Source organism: Photinus pyralis, unplaced genomic scaffold, assembly GCF_008802855.1.
Source record: "Photinus pyralis isolate 1611_PpyrPB1 unplaced genomic scaffold, Ppyr1.3 Ppyr1.4_LG5, whole genome shotgun sequence".
NCBI lineage: Eukaryota > Metazoa > Arthropoda > Insecta > Coleoptera > Lampyridae > Photinus > Photinus pyralis.
In genome coordinates, this window is record NW_022170596.1 from 1,628,683 (window position 1) to 1,644,327 (window position 15,645).

General features: G+C 34.6%; 1 protein-coding gene across 4 annotated transcripts in view; it reads right to left on the minus strand.

Moving 5' to 3' along the window:
• LOC116170356 (transcription factor GATA-4-like) overlaps window positions 1–15,645 on the minus strand; it is a 94,634-nt gene that overhangs the window by 38,203 nt on the left and 40,786 nt on the right. The window lies entirely within an intron of this gene.

A 15,645-nucleotide genomic window follows, 5' to 3' on the forward strand; every position in this document is an offset into this window, starting at 1 on the left:
TTTTCAAGATTCGATAATAAATTAGATTATAAAAATCTGTAAGGAAAAGCTTGAAAATGCTCATAAAAGTCACCACAATCTCTTAGAGACCTTTGGGGAATCCTTTTAAAGACTCGGTCCCATAACTCTTTTGAAAATCCTTAAAACTTATGAAGATTTTTAAAGATACTCCAAAGATACTTCCAAAGAAGCTCTTAAAGAAAAAAGTATCTTCAGCACTCTAAAAGAGCGGCAGATCCCAAGATTTTAAATAATTATTGGCAAAAGCTCTTGAAGATTTTAAAGAACTTATAAAAGCCTCCTCAAAATTTGGCCTTAGTAAAACTAACTGTCTATTAAAGGTTCGAAAAAAGACTCACAAAGACTGTTAAAATAACGGTTCTTAAAGGGAATATAGAGAATCTTAAGAGCTATAAAAGTTTCTCGAAGACTCTTGGGAGCCTGATATGGGCCTTGAAAGTTCTTAGAGGCTATTTTCCATTCTTAAGGTCCAAAAAAACTCTTAAAGACTTTTAGCACTTTAAGCACTAATAAAGGTGTTGACTAATCTGTGCAAGAAGACGTCGTATTTGATGACTCTTGAAAACCTTGAAACCTCTTAAGGTTTGTTGAACGCTCTTGAAACCTTTTAAAAACTAAAGGCACTCCGGGAGACACTTGAAAATTTTTTAAAGGCTCTTGAATACTATTAAAGACTCTAGAAGACTGTAGAAAGCTCTAGAGAAATCTTCAAAAAATTCCTAGATGTTCCTAAAGCCCCAAATACTGTGGCAAACGAGGTAAATGTCTCGAACCCGTAAAAGTAGTTAAGGACGAGCGACCATACAAAGGAAGCAATCGCTGTGAAAATTTGAATCTCAAGGAGTTTTTAGAATTCTTTGGAAATCTATAAAGATATGCACGTTTATTAATGAGCACCCAGCTCGTTTTCTGAACTTTTCTGTCCGTCCGTCTGTCTGTCTATACATGATAACTATAGCGAAAGGACTAATTGATTAAATATTAGTCAATACTAGCCAGTCGTAGACATTTTTGTTTTACAAAATCGATAAGGGTATTCAAAGATCACCAAAGGTCTTAATTCTCTGTAAGAGTTATCAATGGTCTCCATAGCATTTAAAAAAGATTTTTAGGGCCTTTATAATTTTTTAGTCTTGAAAAACAGTGCAGTTGGAACCTTTAAGACACTTTAAGGTTCCCCAATAGGTTTATATTTAAAATCTTTGAAAAACTTTAAGATTGTCCCTTTAGAGGATTCGAGAGCATTTAATCGGGCTCAGTCTTTAAAATGGGAACCTTTGATGAGCCATTAAAAGTCCTTAAAACGTTAAGAGTCGCATACAGTCTTAATAGCTTCCAAAAGCAACAAATTAGTTTTCCAAAGGCTTTAATTCTTTTCCCTCGTTAAAAGCGGAACCTTCGAGGATTTTTGGGAGTCGTTAAAAGTTTTAAGGGCTTGTGAAAACATTCGAAAATACCTTTGAGGGTGCTTTTTGAGTCTTAAAACGACTTTTGGAACCTTTAATAGACATGCATTTTTTAAAAATATTTGAAAACCGAAAATTGAAGAGCTCTTAGGGCTCTTAATTTACAGCTCTTAAAGTTCGTCTACAGTCTCTCCTTCGATAAACCGTTTTCGAATATTCAGTCTCAAAATTCTGCGATCAGAACACTAAAAAAACAATTTAGAGTCTATAAATCAAACTACAAGGCTAAACTCATGAAGGCTCTTAACAGCTCTTAAGCACTATAGACCTAAAGCATTTAGAAAGCTCTTTAGATTAAAGTTCATATAAAAGTACCTGAAGATTTTTAAGAACAAAAGACAACAAAAGAATATCATGAAAAATTAAAGTATTGGCCTTTAAACTGTCTATTAAAGGTTCGAAAAGCTCTTTAAGACTTTTTAAAGGCTTCAAAGACTCACAAAGGCTGTTACATTTTCGGTTCTTAAGAACGGTAAAGGTTTCTGGAAGACCCTTTGAAGGCTTTTAAAGGATAAAAGCATCTAGAAGACTCCTGGAGGTACTAAGGGGCTCTTGAAAATTTTTAAAGGCTCTTGAATACTAATAAAGGTTCTTAAATACTTAAAAACTCTGGAAGAGAGGATACTTTACATTAAAATTTTCAAAAAATTCCTGCATTTTTTTCAGGGCGATTAAAGCCCCAAATTCTGAAGTGTAAACGTAAACGAAATAGCCATCTTGAAAACTGTAAAAATAGTGAACAGACGAACAATGTGGTAAAGAGCCTTTGAAACCGAGTTTTCCAGTCTGTCATGGACATTTTTGATCTACAAGATCTTTAAGCACCCAATGTTTTCTCTATAAAAGTTTTCAATGGTCTCCACAGCCTTTTTTTAAGAACCATTAATAGCTTTAGGTCATCTTTAGAAGTAGTTAACATCCGAGTCTTGAAGAGACCATTTATGATCTTTAAAGACTATATGTTCAGAGTCTTTAAAAAGGGACGTTTAAAAGACCGACCTTTGTAGAGCCTTTAACGAGTCCCTGAACGTCTAAAAGAGCCGTGAAGAGTCACAAACAGTCTTAATAGCGTCCAATATCAACAAAGAGTGGTCTTTGATTCTTTCACCGCTTTAAGACCGGAACCTTTAAGAAGCCTTGAGGACTTTTAAGAGTCTTCAAAAGTTTTTAAGAGTCGTGGCCTTTATATTATTTATATTCAATAGTACTTTGAGGGTACTTTTTGAGTCTTCAAAGGGCTTTTTGACACTTTCCTGGGACCAAAATCTCAACCAGTATCGAAGGACCTTTGAAAGTCTCCCAGTGCTTTGTAGATGTTTGTTTAAGGTCTTTACGAGCCCAGCATTTAGCAGGTTTTATTAGTCCTTTAGAGCGTTAAACATATTGTAAGGGTCGCAAAAAATCTGAATCGGTCTCAAAAAAAACCTTTCAAAGTCTACGAGCACCCTGTATAGATTGTTTTAGAGTCTTTTTAAAGTTTTTAAGTACTTATATAGCCTTTAACAGGTTTTGCGAGTCTCTGGGATTTTTCAAAACTTTGATTTTCAAATGTTTACTAATGGCGTCATGAGTGTTCTACGAAATTTAATATTCTAGAGCCTTTAATACCATTTGGATTCGGAGACGCATTGATTCGATGTTAAAGCGCATTTTTAGAGCATTTTCCAAAGAGGTTGAGTGCGCTCTTGCAGCCATTTTTCCTAAAAATACAATTTTCATTTTCTGCGAAGAGTGCTTTGCAAAAACAAAACGTTCTTTTGTTGTGAACAAAAGGTTGACTTATCCCAAGTAATGCCCTTTACGTTTGTGCTAGTTTTATTGCCAAAATTTTATTTATTCTTATATATTTTGTTCTAATTTGAATTATAATTTTCTAAGGTTCAATTCTGTTCAGATGAAAATCGAATTTTCTCAACACTAGTTCCCTGCCAACGCTGCAACCAGACAGATATGGAACAAACTGTCAAACTTTTGTTCACAACAAAAGATCACGTTTTGTTTATCCATAGCACTCTTTCCAAAAAATTAAAAATTGTATTTTTAGGAAAAATGTGATACTGAACTACCACGTGTGATATATCGTTACAAAGAGAAAAAAGACCTAATCTCAAAATGTCAAAATTCAAAATGGCGCCCATAAGAAAAACTAAAGTTGTCAGGTGGTTTTCCGTCATCTTAAAGATATTAAAAACGAAAATCAAAAAGTTTCGTTTTTTTACGATATTTTAAAAACTATTGATGATATTTTAAACTTCTTTTCAGATTTGTTGTATTCGTAACTTTGCCCCCATTTAACCAACTTTCTTCTTAAGGTAAGCACTCGAAAAATGGACACCGTGTAGATACACTCTTAGCTTAGTTAGGCTAGTTAAAAGTAATTACAATTTATAATTTTTTTTAAATTATACAGGGTGTAACATAATGTGTGGAAATTACCAAAACATGTTTTTTGTAAGGGGCCGAAGATCTAAGTAATGATTCTTCTTATGTATACGTCCGGTAAAGACTGGCAGGAATTTCCCAGGTTTACGGGGGAGCGGGGGGGGGCTTTTAAGATGAAAATCTTAATTATGAACATTTTCCCACTCATGCAGGCCCCAAACTTAGGGTGCCCATCGAGTGAGGGTAACGGTAACAAAGTTTAACAGTACCTGCAGACAGACGGACGGACTAATTTTTGTTTAATTCGTTTTGTATGGTTGATTATATGGCCAATGGCCATGAACGGATGTTTGCTTTCCACAAATTTAAAGTAGTTATACCGTTAAAGTAGAACATAATTGGTACCGCAATTTATTATAACTCCGCCTCGAGCCTAATTAAAGCAGAGGTCGACCGCGACTCAATTTAACGCTTAACTTTGAACAATGCGAAAAAATGTTTAAATTATAATTTTTTTTTCATTATCAGCAACGTGCAGGTCGATTTATAAATAGCCGTATACATTAGAAATGACGCAAATGATCTCGTTGGTCCATATTATACTTATCGGTCAGCCCCAGGAAGTCCGGTGCCTGTTCACCAGGATAACATGGGTTTGCTTATCTTGATGACCATCGCGCTTTAACGTTATACAGAAAGAAAATAACATGGTGCGTTATCGCGTGCCTGGGAAAAGAGTTGTTCGCACACGTGCAACCACCCCGATCGACGGGGGTGGTTCGTTTCTTAAATCGATCAACGCGGTAGCTGAGAACCCGCAGCCATAACCTTTGACAAGGAAACCCATTACTCCTAACACACATGAATAAAGGTCCCGGTAATTAACCGAAACCTATAAATTAGATGTGTAGGGATTTGAACACAAACAGTTACGACTATACAATAAATGTGCCGTAACGACGTTTATGCTGCATTTATTTTTTTACAGCTCCAAATTTACTTAGTTACAAGATTGAGGTTAGGTTTCCCTATCCCATGCACCGAAAACTGTTGTTTTTTATTCTAATTAAATACGAATTGTGGTTAGTTACGCGTACAAAAACAAACCGCGACTTCTGCCAGGATTTAAATCCATATCCTTCACTTTTTTCTATTATAATTATTATTCGATCGACAAAGGCGATAATTTTAATTGGGTGGAAAGTGGGAAAAATTCGTGCGGCGACCGCAAAGGGAACTAAAAAAAAGCCACCCCCGACACGGATTTGTCAACACCTTATAATATAAACCTGTCTCGATCCTCATCTTTCAATTAATATACGCGCACCATCTACTTAAAACTAAGAGGCTTTAGAACAAAAAGCGAGGGGAAAAACGATTTGAAATGTAAGCGGAGAAAAAATATGATTTAGACGTATATATAAATAAGATAAGTCGCCTTTCGAGATAAGAATTATTTAATATTTATCGGTTTATAGATAAGGGCTATAGCCCTGCGACAAAAGGAGAGAGGGATGTTAAAAAGTTTACTAATTGGGTGCTGAACTCAAAATAGCCTTTTCTATATAAAAAAGGATCGACTCGTGTGATGCTAAAACAATTTAATGGTCCGTCGTAAACGCGATGATAATAAAATTGTAACAAGTTTATTTAGGATTACGTCTTTCAATATTTGTTAATCTTTTAGTTTGGTGCCATTTTAATTATAGGGCAAATAATCAACAATCCCTTCCGTGTTTTGTTTTCGATGTCGCATTTCCTTTAACCTGACCTACCTTTTTTTTTTAGAAAATCGAGGATTAGTATCGGGTTTGGTCTCAATTTCAATATTTGCTTGACCATAAAAAACGCCACAAGTGGAGATTAGGTAAAGGTACCTGATGGGGGAATCGCGGTTTTTGTTTTTGTAGGGAATAAGGGGTCAATTCAAAGCCTGATGTTGACTATAGACATCAAAAGGAAAAAAAACCAACCGGAAATAATGTACCATTTCAATTAAGAACCTTTGAATTCTTGAAGGGTCAGAAAATGAATCAAAAATAATTCTTCATGTTTAATTAAACTTAAAAAGGGCTTTAAAAGGTTTGTCGTTTCAAATTAGACACTAAAAGATGAATTTTTGCACTTAAACTTCGAAAGTTGAATCTTTACTTGACATACCTAACAAAATTGGGAAATTGTCAATAATTCCACAGTTCTATATATACAGGGTGTCTTAAATTGAGTAAGATAACATGCCTATCTTTGTTACTCTTACAAATTCGGTTAAATTGGCAAAGCATTCAGATGCGATATTTTAAAAAAAATAAATCGTTTTGTAGATAATTAAAAAAAAGTGAAAATTTAGTATCACTGGTTTTGCAATTTTTTTCTCTGTCAAGTGACGTAAAAATCCAATATGGCGTCCATTTAAAATAAGGAAGTTGATGTCAATATCTCGAAAACCGCCATTAAAAAAATGTTTTTTCTACGTTCATTGAATTTATCCCATCCAATCTTGCAGCTTTTATTTAAAACTTTTTTCGATACCTCTCTTTGTTACTAAAATATTTAAACTTTTTAAAAATGTCGATTTTCACTTGTTTCTAATTATCTACGAAACGAATTATTTTTTTTTAAATATCGCATCGAACAACTTTGCCAATTTATCCGAATCTATAAGTATAACAAAAGAGCCATGTTATCCTACTCAATTTAAAACACCCAGTATACGGATTTTAGTAAAAGTTCTATTAACAGAAACTCACGCGGATCAAATTGTGCCTTATTAAAAAAAAACTCATTTTTGATAGTAAAAAACTATAAGATTTCCAAAAAATTCCTGATGCAATACTAATTATACTACCTTAGAAAACCCCCTAAAAATTATGATTGCGGCATATGGCCAGTTTTAATCTAATGTCACGTCCAAAAGTCTGGTCACGTTTTATTTGCCTAAAAGTAATAGCGCATTTTTCATTTTAATAATAATAATAAATTATATTTTCATGTTTTTGCACAGTGGCGCTTAATTTCGTCATTATTTTCTAATTAAATAGCATATGTACCGGGTGACCCAATAACACTGCTCCTCGGCCATATCTCGGAAACTGTTCGTCGTATGACTTAGGGGTAAAAAAATTATTGGGTAAATCGTCATCGGAGAATCGCTGGAAAATATTTTCAAATTCTAAAAATGACCACCAGAGGGGGGGGGGGTCTTAAATTTTAAAATTGCATGCTCTTTAAATTTCGCATAATAAACTAAAAAAAATCAATTATTTCAAAAAACAAAGATGGTGGTTCAATTGTTTTTGCAATAACCTGCTTTAATTTCTTAACGGTTTGACCGATTTTAACAAATTTGGTATCGTTGAAAAGAGCATTCCTTATGCAATAAGAATCAACCATATTTTCTTATAGAATGGGGCGGGCCTGTAGATTCCATAATTTCAAACAGTTCCAAGATCGGACTACTAGATCAAAAGTTACAGCCCTTTCAATTTTTTGTCGAAATTGGCCCATAACTTTTGATTGAGACGTCTAATCGAAAAAGTACGAATCGTTTTGGATTCTACGCACCAAAATTAATAAGAGAAAGTGTTTTCCCGAGAAATTTGGGTGTAGTCGATTTTTGGAAAAAAAGGAAGGTTAAACACTGCCTTTTTTTGAGCCCCGAAAAAAAAATTGTCTCAGATCGACCAGGAAAAAATATTTTCTTATAGAATGGGGCGGGCCTGTAGATTCCATAGATTCAAACAGTTCCAAGATCGGATTACTAGATCAAAAGTTACAGCCCTTTGAATTTTTTTTGTCGAAATTGGCCTTTAACTTTTGATTGAGACGTCTAATCGAAAAAGTACGAATCGTTTTGGATTCTCCGCACCCAAATTAATAAGAAAAAGTATTTTCCCGAGAAATTTTGGTGTAGTCGATTTTTGAAAAAAAGGAAGGTTAAATAAACACTGCCTTTTTTTGAGGCCCCAAAAAAAATTGTGTCAGATCGACCGGAAAAAAACATTTTCTTATAGAATAAGGCCTGTAGATTCCATAATTTCAAACAGTTCCAAGATTGGGCTACTAGATCAAAAGTTACAGCCCTTTTTTTTGAATTTTCTTTCGAAATTGGTTTTTAGTCCATAACTTTTGATTGAGAAGTCTAATCGAAAAAGTACGAATCGTTTTGGATTCTACGCACCAAAATCAATAAGAAAAAGTGTTTTCTCGAGAAATGTGGGTGTAGTCGATTTTTGGAAAAAAAGGAAGGGTAAACACTGCCTTTTTTTGAGTCTTCAAGAAAAAATTGTCTCAGATCGACCGGAAAAAAACATTTTCTTATAGAATAAGGCCTGTAGATTCCATAATTTCAAACAGTTCCAAGATTGGGCTACTAGATCAAAAGTTACAGCCCTTTTTTTAATTTTCTTTCGAAATTGGTTTTTAGTCCATAACTTTTGATTGAGAAGTCTAATCGAAAAAGTACGAATCGTTTTGGATTCTACGCACCCAAATTAATAAGAAAAAGTTTTTTCCCGAGAGATTTTGGTGCAGTCGATTTTTGGTAAAAAAGGAAGGTTATACACTGCCTTTTTTTTGCCCCGAAAAAAAATTGTCTCAGATCGACCGGGAAAAAATATTTTCCCAAGATATGGTCGAGGAACAGTCTTATTGGGTCACCCGGTACATATGCTATTTAATTAGAAAATGATGAAATTAAGCGCCACTGTGCAAAAACATGAAAATTATATTATTATTATTATCAAAATGAAAGATGCGCTATTACTTTTAGGCAAATAAAACGTGACCAGACTTTTGGACGTGACAGATTAAAAATGGCAAACAATTTTTAATTTTTTTGGGAAGAGTGATTTGGAAAAACACAACGTGCTTTTGTTGCGAACACAAGTTTGACAGTTTGATCCATCTGGCTGGTTGCAGCGGAACTATTGTTAACAAAATTCGATTTTCATCTGAACAGAATTGAACCTTCGCTTTGCAAGAAAATTATAATTCAAATTAGAACAAAATACATAAGAATAAATAATATTTTTGGAGTAAAACTAGCACAAACGTAAATGACATTACTCGAGATAAGTCAACCTACGTTTTGTTTTTCCAAAGCACTCTTCCCAAAAAATCAAAAATTGTATTTTTAGAAAAAATGTGATACTGAACCACCATGTGTGATATACGTGTTTTTCCGTCATCTTAAAAGGTATTAAAAACGGGATGCCATATTCGAAATTCGGTAACATTTAAAATCTGTGGAGGGGCAACCCATAAATGACGTAACGCAATTATTTCGAAATTTTTATCCCCCTTCCCCTCTGTGTAACACTTTTGCGAACATCCTCCTAAAATTGCATTAACACTATAATAACCAACCCTCTTTTTTTATGTGCAAAAATTAGTGCACAATTTTTTTATTTTGATTTCATTTAAAAATTGTTTCTGCGACTATTCTTTATATCTATTAACCTATGGTCAGCCAGTGGCGTAACCACAATGGGGCCCCGGCAAAAATTTAAGTCATTTATAAAAAATATGAAAAAAATTGAAAATGTTCAATGTTATGCTTTTGTTAATTATGTAGGTCGCGCACACAAAAACAAGAGAAAGTTTATTGAATAATTAATCAAAAATGTAAAATAAATCAAAAAGGCTGAAGAGTTCCTACAAATTTATACAGAATGGATTTAAATCCGTGTTCCCTTAAAGCTCGCCTGACAAAAGAACCGAGTCGAAGAAAATTCCGAATCATTGTTCACAGAGGGTAAAAAATCTGGAGCAATATCCACAATATACAAACATTAACAATCCGAGGAAGTAAATCTGACCTTAATGCTCAAAAGTAGCCCCATTTCCCATTGGTGAGAAATAACATTCCGAAGTCTCTTACATAAAGTGCATGGGGTACTTTGTAATTAGCGGGACCTTTTGCAGTCCAGAAGGTATCTGAAGGTCCTGGATACGGGAACCTTGTGCTTCGAGATGAATGTCGCTAAGTAATTTTAACACTCCAGGATTTACCTCGGCCACGGACGAAACAGTTGGCGAAATTCAAAAAAGTTAGTGGAGTGGAATAGTAGCGAAAAGAACGGAAGAGATTTGGAAAAGTCGCGAAGAAAGCAGACGTCAACGAAAAAATGGAAGACGCGTCAATAAAGGAAGAGAAAGCACGAAGCTGTAATTAAAGAGGTATGAAGTAGAAGCGAATGAAGTGTGAAAGAAGATGTCGAAGAGGCAAAAAGAAAGAGATCTGAGAAAGACAAAAAGAAAAAAATTGACACTCACAAAGTGACAGTTCTTCAAAAACATCTATTACGTGGTTGTGTAACGAAACGGTGAAAAAATGTGCAAAATCGTCCAGCCTTTTCGGAAGTGCGAGCTTTGATTCAGTCCTGACATCGTCCATTCGTCTAAAATACAATGTATATGCTCACGATATTATTATATTTATTTGTATGGAAAAACCACGAAAACCAATATTGTTTGTATATGTACAATTGAAGCTTCCGCGAATATTTCATTGCAGATTACATTGTATAAGTCAATGAAAGGACCCGATCATGGCTGTCAATTACCGAGACGTTTTAAGAACTCGCCCTATATAGATAGGTAATTTATGTAAGCAAACCTTTGACATTTAATTACAGTTTTCAGTTATATCAGAGTTTAAATATTGACAGAAGTAAGCGTTTTCATTTACTGGGAGGTCTTCCTTACCCCCCTCGAATTTATTACGAACATAAATATGTACGGCACACAATAAAACAGGAAAGTGGGAAACTGTTGGTTTCAACAGGATGGTGTACCCACGCACAACGCCCTAATCGTGCGAGAATAGGTACTTGTGGGACAAATTTTCCATTGTCCGATAGGGGAAACGAAAAGTTCGACTTTTTGGGATGTTATATCTTATTACCCCTGCAAGATAGAAAAAGATAGCTCGTAGCTAGATTTCTTTTCGCCATTTTGTTCCAATATGGCGGAATTGACGGATTTACGAACTTGACCGAAACCGAGTTACATCAACTCTTTTTATTTGTTGAAATCGGGTAATAATTACGAAAGTTAGAGAGTTTCCTGGAAGTGATTTATATATAAACATATAAATATAGATACTGGTACCATTACAATAGGTAGATAGATAGAAATCTACTTACAAATATAAAAACTGCCTATATAGATACAAGCTGTCACGGAAAAAGAACGTTTGACAGTCGAATACAACACTCGTCCTTTTTCAAATTCGGAAATTCCAGTGGCGTACTAGGTACAGCTCAGACAAGGAATTTAGTGATTAATTAATCTTACTTACATAGTAAATCTTAGAAATTTAAAATGTGTACTATAACTTTAAAAAATAACATAAGTACAATTACCTTCGTTTTTTCTGTAATTTACGCCGCCACTGGTATGTGACATCACGTGGGGAACCCGAAACGTTCTTTCCCCGTGGCGGCTATATTTTTACGTAGAATCCAGTGGCGTAGTTCGACTACTTTCTCTGAGATTTGACCCAAAGGTGGTATTTTTTAAACGAAACACCCTGTATATCTTAACATCAATTTTTTGCATTGTTTTTGTTGATTACAGTGATGGATCATAACCTATATTTTTTTTTCTTTTAGCTATGAACCAAAAACTAGAACTCTTATTTTTTACCGTTTTTAGGTAACAAACCAGGGATTTTGTTTTGTTTATTGTATCCATGGTAACTAAGGCAGCGGATACCAATCAATAAAAATGGCCGACGGTCACAAAAATATTACCTAGGTATATAAAAAGATATAGGTCAATGTAATCAGGAAAAAGAATGCACAAAATTGACGTTAAAATATACAGGGTGTTGCATTAAAAAAACACAAACTTTGGGTCAAATCTATGAAAAGGTGGTCCAAAATTTGTTTGACTACGCCACTGGATCCGACGTAAAAATACCTAAAATATGTAGTTTTCGCCTTTTTCTATCTTATATAGGTAGTAAGATATGTTAACGTCCAAAAAACTCAAATTTTTCGTTTTCACCCTGTATCTCAGAAACAAACGTAGCTAGATGGATTCTGTTAGTGGTATTCAAAGTCGCGTTTTTGTAGTCCAGATACGAAATTTAGTCGAGATCAGAATTTTTGGTAGTACACCCTTGAAAATCTTATCCAAAAACCGAAATCGTTAGTTCCGCCCTTCTATGACAACATCCTAATTTTGAAACTTTTCGGGTGCCTATCACCAAATTGCGTTTAGCCGTTTTCCAGATGAAGCGCGATTAGATATAAAGTGCACGACAAAATTTTTGAAACTCGCTCTTTGCAATCGAAGCCTACTCACTATATACCTGCTTGTAATTTACGAGCAAACTGTATGTACAACCGAGAGCCATTAAACGTGTCGAATTCGAAAAGAAATCAGTTCACTACCCTTTAAAGGAGGAAATTATGGAATGCGTCATTGTGCCATTTCCTTATTGCCATTTCTACGTTGTAGGTACTCAAAACACCTGTTACACCTACACTATTAATACCTAGCTACTTGCGTTTTATTACCGTTGACCTCTTTCGCAATGATAACAATATTAATTGGTATATACCTGTAAATCGAGAGAGACCGCTGACACAGAGAGATCCCTTGTTTGATTAACGAAACAAGGGACCGATTGTAAACGATCCCGACGGTGGAGGGAAAGGATCAAACAGACCTATCTTTTGCAAACAATCGGTAATGCACGCTACTAAGAGGTTTTTGTATAAATAAATAATATTTAGCACAAGTTTGCCATGAATATACGTGTGAATGAGGACTTTCCACTCTTCCGGTCTTTCGTTATAGACAATGCGGTTTTGTTTCGAGAGGAAGTCAAAATATAAATAGAGAGAGCAAGAAAAAAAAACAACAAAATTGTCGCTATTTTTGTTAGATGATGCGCCGTCTTTTGCCTGCCATCTTTTGTTCGCCGTGGCAACCTAGATGTTTACAATGAATTTTATTGCAAAAATAATATAATGATATATCAGGCAACTTTACGCTCTTTTCAAAAACTTCAAAATATATAGGGTGGTCCGTATGAAAAAATATAGTTTAGGGTCGTATAAGAAAAACCAAACACCCTGTATAAAAACTGTGTATCGCATAAAGTGCTCTAAGAAAGATTTTACCAAAATCAATTATATTTACTACTAAGAAAGTTAAGGAGTACTCTTAAAATAAAGGGTGTTTCCATAAGAAAGTGTGCAATTTAGACCCTCCTGTACATGAGAATGACTAAAATAAATTAATTTTTATATTTTCGGGGTGTACTGTAGATTAAGCCAGATATCTACTTGTGCTAAAATTTCTTGTAGAATTATCCTTAAGAACCCAAGATTAATTTTGAGTATTTTTTTATTAGTATCAGGAGCGCAGTATATTAACCTAAATTTCCATTCGTGACTTGCTGTCCTTTTGTAATGCATTTGTATTGCAATAAATATTATTATTATTATTACAAGATTTCGGCAAATTCCTCGCATAATGCTAAAAGTTACATTTTGAACAACTATTAGTAATAGGAGTGCAGAAATGCTTGTGGTTTATGTTTTCCGTGTACTGCGAGTTCTAGAATTAATAATTGACTTTATCAACATCTATTAGTGCAGAGTACAGGAGTGCAAAAATGCAAAAGGGTTATCATAAATTAAACAGAATATCGTATGTTCTCCTGATGCGGCAAGTTCTTGAACAATTACCGTGAGAATTTTAAAAACCTTTCCGTTATCAAAATCACAGAAATTAAACAAAATTTTTACCCGAGATTTATGTTTTCCGGATACTGGAAGTTCCCAAAAAATTATTCGCGTAATCCTAAAGTTGACTTCGTGAACAGTTGCACATTTATAGGAGGATTTATTTTCCGATTCCCTTTATTAACAGGAATTAATATAAATATTAGTTTCAGGATTGCAGAAATGCCAGAGCGTGAATGAAATGTATGTTCTCCTGATGCTGCATTTTCTTGGAAAGTTACTGTCAAGCTGTGAAGATTGACTTTTAGTGTCAGAAGTGCAAGGAGAAGTAAATTCAGTGAAAATTCTACTCGTGAGTTGTGTTCTCCGTATACTGCAAGTTCTTGAAAAATTACTCTATGAACAACTATTGGTATCAGGAGTACAGAAATGCGAAGCGAAATATCTAATTGTGATTTATGTTTTTCTAAACTCTCAGGCTCTAAAAATTGATTTTTGAAACATACGGTATAATGGTATAAAGCGCGCAGAACTGGAAGGAGATGTAAATTTCCATTCGCGATTTATGTTCCTCGGATACTCCAGAATAGTACGCGAGCGTGAATTAAGTCTGTAATTTATGTTCCCCTGATTCAACAATGTTTTGACAAATTACTTTCAAGCTCTTGAGATTGATTTTAAAAACAGTTATTGGTCGCAGGAGAGCAGAAATGCAAGGAAGCGTATTTTAAGCTGAATTTCTGCTCGTCTACTATCAGGAGTGTAGAAATGCAAGAAGGCATAAATTAATCCAACTTGTCATTTGTTCTCCTGATGCTGTAAGTTCTGAAAAAATTACTCACATAACCCGAAACTTTATGAACAACTATTCTCCTGTTCTCTTTAAACTGCACATTCTTCAAACATTATTTCCGTGGCCCGAAAGGCAATTTTAAAAATCGAGAGCGTTAAAATACACGAAACTATAAAATGGATCAAACATTTCATTGATAGGTTTAAAAACAAGTATTAATAACAGGAGAACAAAACAGGGACAAATAAAGTCAAACCTTTAATCGTGTTTTATTTTCCCCGAAGGTATGGTATCAGGAGTGCAGAAATGCAAGATTAAGCGAAATATCTAATTGTGATTTATGTTCTTCTGAACTCTAGAAAAATTACCTACTCTCAGGCTCTAAAAATTGATTTTTGAAACATACGGTATATTGGTATCAACCGCGCAGAAATGCAAGGAGATGTAAATTTCCATTCGCGATTTATGTTCCCCTGATGCAACAATGTTTTAACAAATTACTTCCAAGCCTTGAGATTGATTTTAAAAACAGCTATTGGTCGCAGGAGAGCAGAAATGCAAGGAAGCGTATTTTATGCTGAATTTCTGCTCGTTCTACTATCAGCGAGTTGTAGAAATGCAAAGAAGGCGTAAATTAATCCAACTTGTCATTTGTGTTCTCCTGATGCCTGTAAGTTCTATAAAAAATTACTCAATAATCCCAAAGTTAAACTTTATGAAATCTCATTCTCCTTTCCCCTTAAACTGCAAAATTCTTCAAACATTGTTTCCTGACCCAAAGGCAATTTTAAAAATCGAGAGCAATGAAATTAATTTATCTCTCATTGTATTCTAATTAAAGGTCTTCAACGAAGAAGGAACCATTTTCTACCAACTATCCTCTTATCAAGTACGGCGCAGGAGGGGGGAGGGGGGAGTTTGAAAACTAGTTTTGGATCCTGATTGGTTTACTCTAATGAAAGGTCTCACCGAAAGGAATTAATTTCTACCAACCATAGCACTCCTCCTCGACCTCTTATCGTGATCGGGTATATTCCCTTATACCTCAAGAATGGATTGTCGGAAGAGGGTACTTACAAAGGGCGATTGAGACGTCTGAAAGAAATGTATCCATTGGTGATGTCAAAATAAAAGCTATTTCGGTTAAAAAAATGCGCTTTATCTGCACCAGAGTTGTGCACAAATTATACTTGTTTAATTCTAGGCATCCGATTTAGTACCCAAATTCGTCCTCGGGTCATACTTAGGGTCAAACAGTCAAAAAACGGGCATGATCGCCTTC